This window comes from Condylura cristata, unplaced genomic scaffold (genome assembly GCF_000260355.1).
Source record: "Condylura cristata isolate star-nosed mole 26May11 unplaced genomic scaffold, ConCri1.0 scaffold00012, whole genome shotgun sequence".
In the NCBI taxonomy this organism is placed as follows: Eukaryota; Metazoa; Chordata; class Mammalia; order Eulipotyphla; family Talpidae; genus Condylura; species Condylura cristata.
In genome coordinates this window covers 9,930,159-9,943,769 of record NW_004567113.1, presented here as the reverse complement: position 1 = coordinate 9,943,769, position 13,611 = coordinate 9,930,159, and the positions used below count along the sequence as shown (strand labels likewise).

At 42.6% G+C, this 13,611-nt stretch overlaps 1 protein-coding gene across 2 annotated transcripts in view; it reads left to right on the top strand.

Moving 5' to 3' along the window:
- Positions 1–12,501: 12,501 nt before the first annotated feature.
- Positions 12,502–13,611, top strand: part of AFF1 (AF4/FMR2 family, member 1) — a 183,608-nt gene continuing 182,498 nt past the window's right edge. For both annotated transcript variants that reach the window (XM_012724178.1, XM_012724177.1), the window contains exon 1: positions 12,502–12,698. The gene's annotated coding sequence lies outside the window, so the exon portion shown is untranslated. The remainder of the gene's footprint in view (positions 12,699–13,611) is intronic.

The following is a 13,611-nucleotide window of genomic DNA, read 5'->3' as shown; positions in this document are numbered from 1 at the left end:
CTATTATTTTTTATTATTGAGGTTATATTGGTTTACATATGCAACACTGTACATAGTTTAGGGGTATATTTTCACACCTCTTATGACATATGTCACCACCCATAGTTTATACCACTGTGCCCCCTCCCCTTTCTTTTTTCCATTCTGAAGCCTAGAATATACCACAACTAGGGGTGCTGAATGAACGAAAAAATACATAAGCAAGCTTTGAGAGACAAATATTATTTCACAAGCCAGAATTGAATGATTTAGAAAATTGGAACTAGAGCACTCTAATAAAGGGAACAGAACTATAGAAGACATAGGAGTGATAATCAAAGATCGATTTCCAGTAGGAAAAAGTATTTCACAAAAGTGAATGCAAGTAAGACTGATGTACAAACTCTCCTGGGAAGTCTGGAGTCTAGAATTGGGAGTTGCTTCTGAGTTCTCTTTGCAGTTACCAGATATGTCACAAAACCAGAGATAGGTATGAGGAGGATGCATCCAGCAGTGCTGCAGGGGGCAGATTACAGAGAGAACACAGGAGGGATGAGAGGAGCGCAGTGACTGCGAAACGAAAAGGAGGTGCTTGGCTTGAAGGCAAGTGCAGCTTGACTAGGAGATGTGCTTCACAGACACAGGCTTGCTCTGTGTCCCAGCCCCACCATATTCCAACTGTGTTATCAGGCAACTTGCTCAGTCTTTCTGGGCTTCAGTTGCTTAATCTGTAAAATGTAAAAATTCAGTAAGGATCCAATTAGGAGAAGAATGCTCATGCCAGGTAATTCAATAGAGAGGATTTAATAAAGAAATTGGTATCGACTGGAGGTCTGAAAGACCAAACAGGCAAAGTGATGTTTCCCAGGGACTAAGCAGCTTTATCCCCAAGGCCGGGGATAAGGGAGGCCAAAGTGTTACCAGAGCAGAGTGTTAACAGAAGCAGAGCCATTCATTGGGTTTTCTGGGAGCTGAAGCCAGAGGGGGTGCAGTCAACAGGTCAAGTCATTGCCTGAAGCAGACAGAGAAACTAATATTCAGTAGTCTCCTCTTTTCCTGCCCTCCAGTCTCTACCTGGAGGCATTCATTGCACAGTCCAAGCCAGAAGCCAGTTTCCCAGCACAGAAGCCTAGAAAAGAGGGGCCTCCCCCTGGTAGCTCAGAGGTTGGAGCTATCAGTAGCCAGTGCAACAATAAGTTCGATCCCCGGCCAAAGAGCTGACCCACATGGCGCAGCAGATCTCTCCAGTCTCACATGCTGCTCCCCTAGGCAGGTATTTCAGTCAGTCCTACCTGTCCTGCTCCCCACTCTGTCTCTGGTAAATCCTCTCACCCTCCACACCTCTGGTCTACATCCCAGTTCTTATATGCATAAAGAATTAAATCCTTAAAAAGAAAAGAATCAATCCCTTTTGACGAACAAGCAAACACCGCTACATCTGGGTCTGTGCCATGGGCTCATCAGGCATGCCTCAGGTGAGATAACACTCTGGGCTGCCACATCACATTTCATCACATTTGCTGATTAGTAAATGCTAAATGTTATTATTTCCCCCCTCTCTTCTTACATTTCTCTCAACCAGCACATTTTACATGGGCCCGTTCTCAGATTCTTACTCACTTTTTTTTTTTTTTTTTTTGCCAGATATCAATAATCCAGACCACTCTCAGGTCCTTGCTATTAGTGTTCTCCATAGCATGGTGATTTGTTCCTTCAAGGCCATCAGGAAATCACCTGCAGCTTCAAATCTCTCCAGTCTCCTCCATTTAGTCCAAGGTCTTATTTATTTAAAATTGCTCCCCTGATAAGGTCATGCCCCCTCCCCACTTAAAGACCAAAAAAACAAAAAAAAATTAAAAAGCAGTTTCCCAGTAGTGGGAATCTTGTCTTGGGGATCCTCTTCAAATTCTGCCTTCCACACACTCTTCTAAATGTGAGCTCTTTAACACAAGGTCAGTCCCTTATTTGTCTTCATGTCCCCAGAATTGACTAATGTAAGTAATGGACACTTAACAGTGACTCAGTGAAATAATGAAGAAATAAAATAACAAAGCGAGAGAGAAAAGGAAATATGCAGAGGGGGGATATTTAAAGGGAAAGTTTAATATAAATTGGTCAGTAATGGACAGTTGAACATGAATCCTGGGTACCAGCTACAAAAAGTGGGAACCAAATAGAAGAATTGGGGTTGGGTGGGTTGCAGAAAGTAGGTGAACAGAGTACAAAGCAATCAGTTTCATATTAAATATATTAGACATGATGAATTTAGTTTTCTTTTGTTTTTGTTTTTGTTTTTTGTCTACCTGACAACACTGTAGAAATTTCCTGCAAACAAACAAGGCTGAAAGTCTGGGGCTTAGGAGAGAGACATGGTTTGAATTAACTCAGAATACAGTAAACTCTCCCTATACCCAGGCCAGCACCTATATGGATTCAACCAACAAGAACTAAAAATTCATTCCATGTGGTTAGGCCTACTGTGGTGACATGTGTACTGAACATGTATTTTTGTCCTTTTTATTCTATAAACAATATAGTGTAGCAGCCATTTTCATTGTATTAGGCAATTATTATAACTAATGCAGAGATGGCTTCAAATATATGTGTCCATTGTACGCAAATACTATGCCACTTTATATAAAGGACTTGAACATCCTCAGATTTTGGTATCTGCAGCAGTGTCTGGAACTGTGAATATCAAGGTCCCGTTGTATTGAATTTATGAAGTTATGCAGTTGTGTTCAGTGTGCTTTTACCCCTGGCATGTTTTTATCTGGACAACTTGGCACTTGTATTTGGCTGCCTATTATTTCTTTCCCGTACCTCTTCCCAACTATTTGGTTTCCTCAAAATCACATAGTTTTTCTTATCCTCTGCCTAGTTAACCTTCTACATGTCACTGTCTGAATGAAAATTCCTTTGCTAATTTCCTTGGCCTGCCAATGTGAGTCAACATTCCAATAGCGGATATTTATGCTAATCATTTTTTTAAAAGATTTATTTATTTATGCATACAGAACTGAAGTACAGGCCAGAAGTGCAGGGATGGTAAGAGGCTTCACCAGAGACAGAGCAGGGAGCAGAACAGGAAGATCAATGAAGTACACTGCTGAGAGGAGCAGTGGGCGGGTCAGGAGAGTTCTGCGGTGCCATGTGGGTCACCTCCAGGGCGGGGATCGAACTCATGCCGAAGTGGCTTTAGCTTCTTAGTGCTGTGCTTTAACCTGCTGCGCCACCAGGGAGGACCTGCTAATCATTTTTTAAAATTTTTTAAAATTTATGTATGTATATAAGAACTGGGGTACAGGTCAGAGGTGGGGGGTGTGAGAGTACTCACCAGAGGCAGTGGGGGAATGAAACAGGTGGATTGACTAAAATACACCACTGAGGGAAGCAGCAGGCAGGACAGGAGATGTCTTTCACATCATGTGTGTTACCTCCCTGAGTGGGAATTGAACTCTGCAGTGACTGTGGCTAGCTTCATAGTGCTACACTTTAACCTGTTGCACCAGCAGGAAGGCTCTATTTATGCCAGTTTTATTCCATTTATAGTGGTAAGAACATCACTTTGAGCTATGTGAGAATTGAGATTAAATACTGCTTCTGCTTTTGCTTATTGTATAATCAGGATCGAGATAGATACTCTCTTTGGGTTCATTCCTTCTTAAACATGAACTAGAAATATGCACATATTTTCAGATAAAACAAAAGCATGTGTGTAAAATGTCTGGTAAATTGTAGAAACTCAATCATATCCTAACATTTTTTAGAGAAAAATATGGAGTTTGTGCTAATATTCTTTCGCTCCAGATTCATTGAGATTTTACAAATTTACTACTAAAATGTAACAAGGGGGCCCTCCCTGGTGGTGCAGCGGGTTAAAGCACAGCATTAAGAAGCTAAAGCCACTTCTGCGTGAGTTCAATCCCCGCCTGCACCGGAGGTGATACACATGGTGAGGCAGACCTCTCCTGATCCACCCACTGCTCCCCACCGCAGTGTTCTTCGACAGTCTGCCTGTTCTGCTCCCCACTCTGTCTCTGGTGAGTCCTCTGACCGCCCCTGCACCTCTGGCCTGTACCCCAGTTCTTATGCATAGGTAAATAAATCTTTTTTAAAAATGAAAACAGTGTAACAAGCTCACTTTTTTTTTTAAGGTTATTTTTGCATGCAGAACCGGGGTACAAGCCAGAGGTGCAGGAGCGGTGAGAGGATTCACCAGAGATAGTGGGGAGCAGAACAGGCAGATCGACAATTCCACGGCTGAGGCTCCGCCCACAGTGGGCCGGTCAGGGGAGGTCTGGCACGCCTTGTTAATTACCTCCGGGTTGGGGGAGGGGGGGATGAACGCTCACTGAAGCGGTTGTACCTGCCTTGCAGTGCTGCGTTCTAACCCGTTGCGCCACCAGGGAGGGCCCACAAGCTCACATTTTAAGAAGTGTAACCTCCATATAACGGGAGGTTCCAAAACTGGGAGGTTCCATATATCCTACTTCACCCACATTACTTCCAAATTTATCTACATGTCTCAACTCCACGTGTCTTCTTCCATGTTCTGTCAGGTCCCTGCTACCAATCCAAAGCTTCTCCTCCAAGTCTTTTCCTCACTGCCCAGCTCCACTCTTCATTAGGTGGAACAGGGAACATGGACCATCTCCTTTGCATGGAGATCAATTTAACAGTAATATCACATGACTAAACAAAATGCATAATTCCCACTGGGAATGATGGGAACATAATTAAGGAGAAACATGGGTAGTAATAAGTAAAAGCACATACTAAATGAAATTCATCATATGTTTATTAGAAAAAGTGACATCAAGTCACTGAGGACCATGTTTTCTGGAAAGTGATCATGATAAAAATCATTATTTGAATTATATTATCGATAGAGGGTCTCCCTGGTGGTACAAGGGGTTGTCTCAGCACTATGAAGCTATCAGCAACCACTGCAGCACAAGTTCAATCCCTGACCAGCCTGGTGACCCAAAGGTGCAGCAGACCTCTCCTGTCTTGCCCACTGCTCCCCTCAGTGGTATATTTCAATCTTCTTATTCTGTTCCCCACACTGACTCTGGTGAATCCTCTCAATGCCACCACACCTCTGGCCTACACCCCAGCTCTTATATGCATAAATAAATAAGATCAATCTTTAAAAAAATAACTATGTGGCCTTCCCTGGTGGCACAACAGGTTAGGACACAGCACTGCAAGCTAGCCCCAGCCGCTTCAGTGCAAGTTCAATCCCAGGCCCTGGAGGTGACCCACATGGTGCTGCAGACCTCTCCTGTCTCATCCGCTGCTCCCCTCAGCAGTGTACTTCGTAGATCTGCCTGTTCTGCTCTCCACTCTGACTCTGGTGAATCCTCTCACTGCCCCTGAGCCTCTGGCCTGTACTCGTAGTTCTGTATGAATAAATAAATCTAAACAAAAATTATAAAAAAGTAACTATATGTCTGGTTCTTCTTATGGTAAAAGAGAAAGGTTTTTATGTGCATCTCCACCTCAGGTGGAAGCAGAAAGCTAGGAATTTCTATATCTGCTGCAATCTATATTCAGTTATCAGTATACTTTCTCCATGGCCTCAGGGTTTATTTCTAACCTCACTGTCTCCTATGCATTTTCACATGGCAGCCACTGTAGTCTTTTTAAAATACAGCCCCAGTAAGCCATTCTTCTACTCACTGCACTTAGGATGAAAAGATATTGAATAACTCCCAAAACTGTTCATCTGTGTCTCCTTTGACAATGTTTAAAAAAAAAAAAAAAAGATAACTCCCTGGGTGGGGCTGCAGTGTGTTTTATCACTAGGCCCCAGCGACTTTTCCTCTCATTTCTTATCACATCACTTCACAATCTTTGCCTTGAGGTTCTATTGCCACCCCTTGCTTTTGGAAACTCTCTCATCCTCCACTTCCCTTTTACTTGGCTAGGGCTAATACTTTCTCCTACTTTCTCTATGTTATCTCTCCTTAGTTAATGCCACCTTCTCCCAAACTTGGGTTAGTTGCTCCCCCTTCCCTAACATATGCTCAGTTCTCAATTTGGTTGAGATTTATTTGCATTTTGGAGAAATAAAGAAGGAAACTAATGCTATAATTTGGAATTAAATAATTAATGCACACTTTGTAATTAAATAAATTAATGCATAATTTAAACTGCTGGTTAATAATAGTAGACGAGTACTGCAAACTGCCAAGCAAACAGATGCTAGGCTGATTCCTGGCCCATTTCTCTAGATCTTACCGTTGTCTTCCTATACCCTTGTATGAATCAGGTGCTGAGAATATAGCCTACAAGCTTATGTGAGTCCCAGGTGGGTTCCTTGTTTGTCTTTAAATTTTAAGTGAAATCATGGCAGAAAGTCATCAGGTAATAGCCCAGGGTTTGTGATATGACAAAGTAACTAAAAACAAACAAACAAACAAAAAACTCTGTGTTTAAAAAAAAACTTAAGTTCTGTTAAAAAAGGATCACTGACTAAGAGCTGTGCTTTCCTTCTCGGAAATATTTGTGAATAGATTGTCAAGATAAAGAAAGTGCTAGAATTTTGAGTGTGCTAAAAATAAAATTTAAGAACTCCTATGGGGGTGGGTGCTCTTTGGTGGCCTAGGGGTTAAGTCTCAGCACTCAATGCTACAGCCTGAGTTGGATCCTCAGCCAAGGGACTAACAGCAGACCTCTGCTGTCTCACCCACAGCTCCCCTTAGCAAATCCAACTTTTCTGCTCCCCATTCTGTTTTTGGTGAATCCTCTCACCCCCCATACTTCTGGCCTATACCTCAGTTCTAAAGAATTCCTGTGAAATTCTGAGAGGAAGTGGGGATGAAGTGTGTGGGGGGGATTTTTTTAAAAAGAAGATAGGGAAAAGTGTAATTAATAAACTAAGTATCTGCATCTTGTGCAAATTATTTTTCTTTTGTTTATGTCTCAAATTTAAAACATTTTAGATACAGCATAATACTTTGTAAAATAGTCTAGTTTTAGGCTACATAGTAAATATGCAAAAATCTGTTCTTTTCCTATACACAAACAACAAATTAGAGAAAGAAATCAAGAAAACAATCTCATTTACAATAGCATCAAAAAGAGTGATATACTAGGAATAATGAAACTTGTGTAACTTGTTTAATGAAAACCATGACTATTAAAAGAAATAAAAGTCACAGAGAAATTGAAAGATACTCCTTGGAATATCTTTGGATTGGAAGAATTAACATTGTTAAAACGGCCCTCTTGCCCAAAGCAAAATACATACAATGCAATCTCTGTCAAAGTTTAAATGGCATTCTTTTTAAAAAACAATTGAGGAAATATTGTTAAATTTACATAAAATCACAAAAGACCTCAAATAGTCCAAACAAACCTGACAAAAAGGTAGAATAGAGACATCATACTCCCAGATATCAAATTATAGCAGAAAGCTATAGTGATCAAGACAGAAGTGGAATAAAAATAGACACATTGACAGATGGAATAGAATCGAAAGCCCTGGAATAGAATCGAAAGCCCAGAAATAAGTCCACACTTATATGGACAGTTAATTTGTGATAAAGGAGTCAAGAATATGAAATGGAGAACGTTTCTTTACAAATTGTGCTGGTAAAACTGGACAGTCACATGCAAGCGTGAAGCTGGAACCACTCTCTCATACCATATACCATATACCTGAAAGTGGTTCAAAGAATTGGAGGTAAGACATCAAATGATAACATACATAGAAGAAAACATAAGTGGCCCTCCCTGGTGGTGCAAAGTTTAAAGTGCAGCATTGAAGCTCCAACGAGTTTGATCCCAAGCCAGATAGGTGACCCACATGGTATGGCAGACCTCTCCTGAGCCACCTGCTGCTCCCCTCAGCAGTATACTTCGTCAATCTACCTATTCTGCCCCCACTCTCTTTCTGGTGGATTCTCTCACTGCCCCTGCACCTCTGGCCTGTATCCCAGTTCTGTATGCATAAGTAAAATAAATCTTAAAAAAAAAGAAGAGGAAAACATAAGTAAAATTGGGGGCCTTCATGATGGTCTAGGGGTTGTCTCAGCCTGAGTTCAATACTGGACAATGAGCTAACCCACACATGGCACAGTAGACTTCTTCTGTCTTGCCTGCTGCTCCCTACAGCAGTGTGTTTCAGTAGATCTGGCTGTTCTGCTGCCCACTCTGTCTCTGGTAAATCCTCTCACACACCTGCACTTCTAGCATGTACCCTAGTTCTTCTACTAAAGAAATAAATATTTAAAACCACCAACAGTCCACATTCTGAGCTTCAGGGATGAATTTGGGGACTCCAAGGACAAGGAAAACAAAAGCAAACATAAACATATGGGAATACCTTAAACAAAAAAAGCTTCTGTACAGCAAAAGAAATTATCATTAAGACAAAATGACATCCTACTGAGTAGAAAGAAAAATATTTGTGGGCCCTCCCTAGTGGTGAAAAGGGTTAGGATGCAGCACTGAAAGCCGGGAGGTGACCACATGGCGTGGCAGACCTCTCCTGACCCTCCTACTGCTCCCCTTGGCCATGTACTTCATCAGTCTGCCTGTTCTGCCTCCCACTCTGTCTCTGGTGAATCCTCTCATCGCTCTTGCATCTCTGGCCTGTACCCCAGTCCTGTATGCAAAAAAGAAATATTTTTTTAAAAATTTGCATGCCATCTATATAACAGGGGTTAACATAGAAGATCTACAAAGAAAAAAAAAAAAAGAAAAAAAGATAACAGCCATAGTCCTCCCTGGTGGCACAGGGGTTAAAGAATACAGCACTTTTAAGCTATTGCCAGCCACTGAAGCAAGAGTTTGATCCCTGGCCAGGGAGCTGACCCACGTGGCTCAGCAGACCTCTCCAGTCTCGCCTGCTGCTCCCTCAGCAGTGTATTTCAGTACACCTGCCTGTTTTACTCCCTATTTTGTCTCTGGTGAATCCTCCCATCCCCAAACCTCTGGCCTATTCTCCAGTTCTTGTATGCATAAATACATAAATCTTTAATAAATAAATAAAAATAGCCATAATTCCATGCAATCACCTCCCTTCCAGTTTCCTCTTTGCCATCTTTCTGTACTGGCATAATGATGTGAAGGAACATCCTCACTTATGTTCTCAAGAGTAACAATGCCAAGTTCTTATTAGGCTGTTCTCCAAAGTCATTATTTGGTTTCTAACTGTGATGATAAAGCATTGGTGATTTGAAATCATTGATGATCATATTGCTGGGGAAACTGTTCTGAATTTCACTGACAGGTTAAACAAGTTTGGAGTGACCAGCCCCAGATTTAATGTACAACTCTATGATCTAGACAATTGGCAGAATAACTTAATCCCATCCTGTCTGTTTGGTTTAATTATGCTGACAACCTCTGCTGGCATCATGGATCTCAAAGAAGCAAGATGAAAACACATAGGAAGGAAAATCCTGGGGAAATGCTTTGATAAAAAGAATGGCAGAATAGCTAAATAGACACTTTTCCAAAGAAGACATAAAGACATACATTTTATACATTTCCAATAGGCACATAAAGAAAATGTTCATTACTTGTCATTAGGGAAATGCAAATCAAGCCCACAGGTAAATAACTTCTCACACATATGAGAATGTTTCACATCAGAAAGTCCATAAATAACAAGTGCTAGTGAGGATGTAAAGAAAAAAGAACTTTTTATACTGTTGGTGGATATGTATACTGGCTTAGTCTCTATGGGAATTAATATGGAGGTTTTTCAAATTAAAAAAAAAATAGATGTAATGAACAATCCAGAAATTCCTCTTTGCTGGTCCTTATCCAAAAATATAAAAACACTAGTTTGGGGTCCTCCCTGGTGACACAACATGTTAAAGTGGAGCTACCTGCAGCTGCTTCAGCGTGAGTTCGATTCCCGGCCAGGGAGCTGACCCACAAGGCACAGCAGACCTCACCCACTGCTCCCCTCAGCAGTGTACTTCATTGATCTGCCTGTTCTGCTCCCCACTCTGTTTCAGGTGAAGCCTCTCACTGCCCCTGCACCTGTACCCCAGTTCTGTATGCATACATAAATAAAATTAAAAAACACTAATTTAGTGGAATGTATGCACTTTTATGCAAAAGCATCAATTCAAAGGAATATATGGGATATATCCATTTCTAGTTGATTGCAGCACTATTTACAAAAGCTAAGTTATGGAAACAATGTAAGTACCCAACAACAGATGAGTGGATTAAGACAAAGTGGTACATATCCATAAAGAATACTGCTCAACTATTTAAAAATATGACACTGTCATTTACAATATGGATTGAGCTGGAGGAGATTTTATAATGCAAAATAAGTTAGGAGGAAGACTAATACCAGATGATTCTATTAATATGTGGAATACAGAGAAACAAAACAAGGAAGCAGAAAAGCTAAACTAAAACAAGTCTTAGAAATCTAACTGTAGAACTGAAGCTACCAGAGGGAGAAATTTGGGGGAGGGAAGCAGGGAGACAGAGGGCCCAATAAACTAGTAGAAATATGGAAATTTGGTGGTGGATGTGGTGCTGTAACATACATCTGAGGAGTTTGACCCCATATCCTTAAATCATATACACTCTTGAAAGCCTTATTACTTGATAAAAAAAATACAATAACAATAATAAAATGCTGCTTTTTAATTATTTATATGTGACCTGAGCTTAACATAGAAATGCAACCTACTTTGAAATGACTACTCAGCTTTTTATTTATTATTATGAGATAATTTATTAAGTATTTAAAAAATTAACTACCACTTTTCTGTAAATTAATCAATGCACATGTGCTTTGGGAATTGCTTTTTCTGGTTTATTTTTGTTTGGCACTGCACACTCATGAAAACAGGAACTTTTGTTTGTGATCCATCTCCTAGCGTGTTGTCTAAAGAATATTCATACAAATGAACAAAAGTCACATCAACACCCACAAACAAATTTTGCAAAATGGACTCCTTGGTTCCCAAACCAGGAAAATGAAATTATCAAACATCCACATCCACATTATTTACTAAGTTAAATACAGTTTGATGGTGTTAGGAGGTGTTATCAGATGATGATACAAAAGGAACACAATAAAGGAAAAAGTTTTAGATGAAAGTGGTAAAATTGTTCAGATGATAAAACATACTATGTACGTATATACTGCTTTATAACAACTGCATGCATTAGGTGCATAACAAAAAGGGAATAGATATCAATCTCTATTAAAACCTTAAGAAGTGCAGACACCCCTATCTGTCAGCAGTGACTCCTCCATCTTAGCCTGCATTGGGATGACCTCCAAAACTTTTATATAGGGGCACACCAGATTTCAACAAGGACATCTTAATTATTTGAGCTAAAGTAAATCAATTCTTATCACAGTGAAGGCACTGGGAATAGGGAGAAAAGGTAGATTATGGAAAACAATCCATTAAAAATTAAGTCAAGCAGTCAAGGGTTTAATTTGGAAATGCAAATATTTATTGATTAAGTTCTCAATCAAACACTGTTCCTCTGGATAATAAAGGAGTTAGGAGGGGCAAAACAACAGACATTTAAAAAAGAAAGAGAAGAGAAGAAAGGGCCTGGAGTGGTTATTTTCATGCATTATGTTACTTTATATTTACATTACAATTGATTAAGGTGATTTTCTTCAAATAATTTTAGCCCTTTAAAATCATTACGATATTGCAACAAAACAAAACAAAACACGTGGGCATTTGACACAACCACTCTGCATGATTTTCAGAGAGAAAAGTAAAAGAATGCAAAGATTGCTTGATGCTTTCCTTGATGTGTGGTATAGGACTGGGGTAGCAATTTAACTGGCCCTGGCTTTCTCTTCTTCCTTTGTGCACACCTTTATTCTTTGAATAAAGGTGCCGGGGGCTGCCCTTTGACGAGTAAGAACCTGGTATATGGATCCAGGAGAGTTAGTTTGCCATGCCACGTTGTTAGCTTGTGATATTGGGCATACTACTTTTCATTTCTTTCATTATCTGGAAAACGGCAATAGTGATATTTTAGAAGGTGGTTGTGAAGACGAGACAGGCCTGTGTGTGAAAAGTCCTTAATTAACAGTAAAATGCTGCCCAGATGTTAGTTATTATCTCCTTTGGCGAGCACAGAATCTGTTCCAATTGTACAGGGGCTGCAAAAAGCCTCCTTGACACTTTGAATCAGAATTTGACCTTGTGCTTAATCTGGTTGTCACGGAAAAGGGTTCTCGCGTCCTGTATCTGACCCACTCAGGAGGATGACCCACGCTGCGGAGGAGGTCACTGCTATATTCCTTTCTGAGTTGCTGCTCCCCCTCTATCCTCCCACTAGTGTCCAGGCGAGGATAGTGACGTCCCTTTCCCTTTGGGCGGCGCCAGCTAGAGAGTGCGGGTGGGCGGAGCTGGGTACCAAGACTTGGGCGGAGGGATGGGCGGAGCTTGGGGTGGGCCCTCACGAGAAGGGCGTGGCCTCACCTTCCGGGCGTGCAGGGGCTGCGGGCGCTTGGAGCCTGCGAGTCAGCGCGGCCCCTGCGCAGTCGGACGCCGCTCGCGCGCGTAGCGGGCACCGCTTGCACGCTCACCTCCGCCGCCGAGGAGCGGAGCCCGGCTTGAGGCACGTCTGAGCCTCGGGAAGCGGTGCTCCCCTGTGTCCTCCGCACCCACGCCCCTTCCCCACTGCAACAGGTCAGGGGAGGGCGGAGGCGGCGAGGGCGCCGGGCACTGCCTGGAGGACTAAGGCTTCGGAAGGTAAGCAGAGCGCTGTGCCCCCGGGCTAGGGGTCAGCCTGGCCCGAGCGCCGCTGCCGCTGACTTCTGGGAAGGCCGGGCATTCCCTGCCTCGCCGCCAGCTTCCCAGCACGCTGACTCAAGTCCCTGGCGTTCCCACTTTTCCGGTGGGAATCTTCGGGAGGAGCAGGCGAAGGTCTAGAGACGCCGAGCTGGTACTGTTCTCGCTTGCAAATCCGAGGCAGGTTGTCTAGAAAAACGGGCGAGGCGAAGACGGAGAGAGACCCGTCCTCCTCGCCAGCTCCCCCCAAATCGGATCGCTGCCTTGCGCCCCGCGTCTTGCGGAAAGATGTTGGTTTTTAGAGGCTGATCCTTGGGTTGCGTAACAGAAGCGTCCCAGAAGTTTCTCGGGGAGTAAGCGGAGCTCTGCGCTTCGCGTCCAGAGTTCCCCTCCCCCGGCGTCGACCCTCTGTGCTAGCTGGAGAGATCAGTAGCGCCAGTCCGGTTTAATTAGGAGTAAGAGGGAGCGTCGGTGCGTCGGTGGTGGGCAGCCGCTGGAGGAGGGGAAAGTTGGAGGCACCTACTAAGCTTTGCTTTCGGGGCAGAGGGAGATGGCGTCGTCAGAACACGGGACTAGTTAATTTCTCGATACCAAGTTTTTAACTCGGGTGTCTGATCCGCTGTGACGGCCGCAAGCGGCGGGGTCCGCGAATTGAAGGTATGACTTGACCTTTTACTTTAGTGTAATGGTGTTAGAGTAATGAGGCTGTGATGAACCTTCGAGTGTCGTGATACTTTCTTCCTAGGTTAGGCTTCTAGGAGTTTCTACACATACACGCACGCACGCACGCACGCACTCCAAATTGTTATGCAAATTGTCCCTGGAAGACCCTTGGCGTTGGAGGGGAAGACGTGTCGGTTTTTTCCCCGGAGCC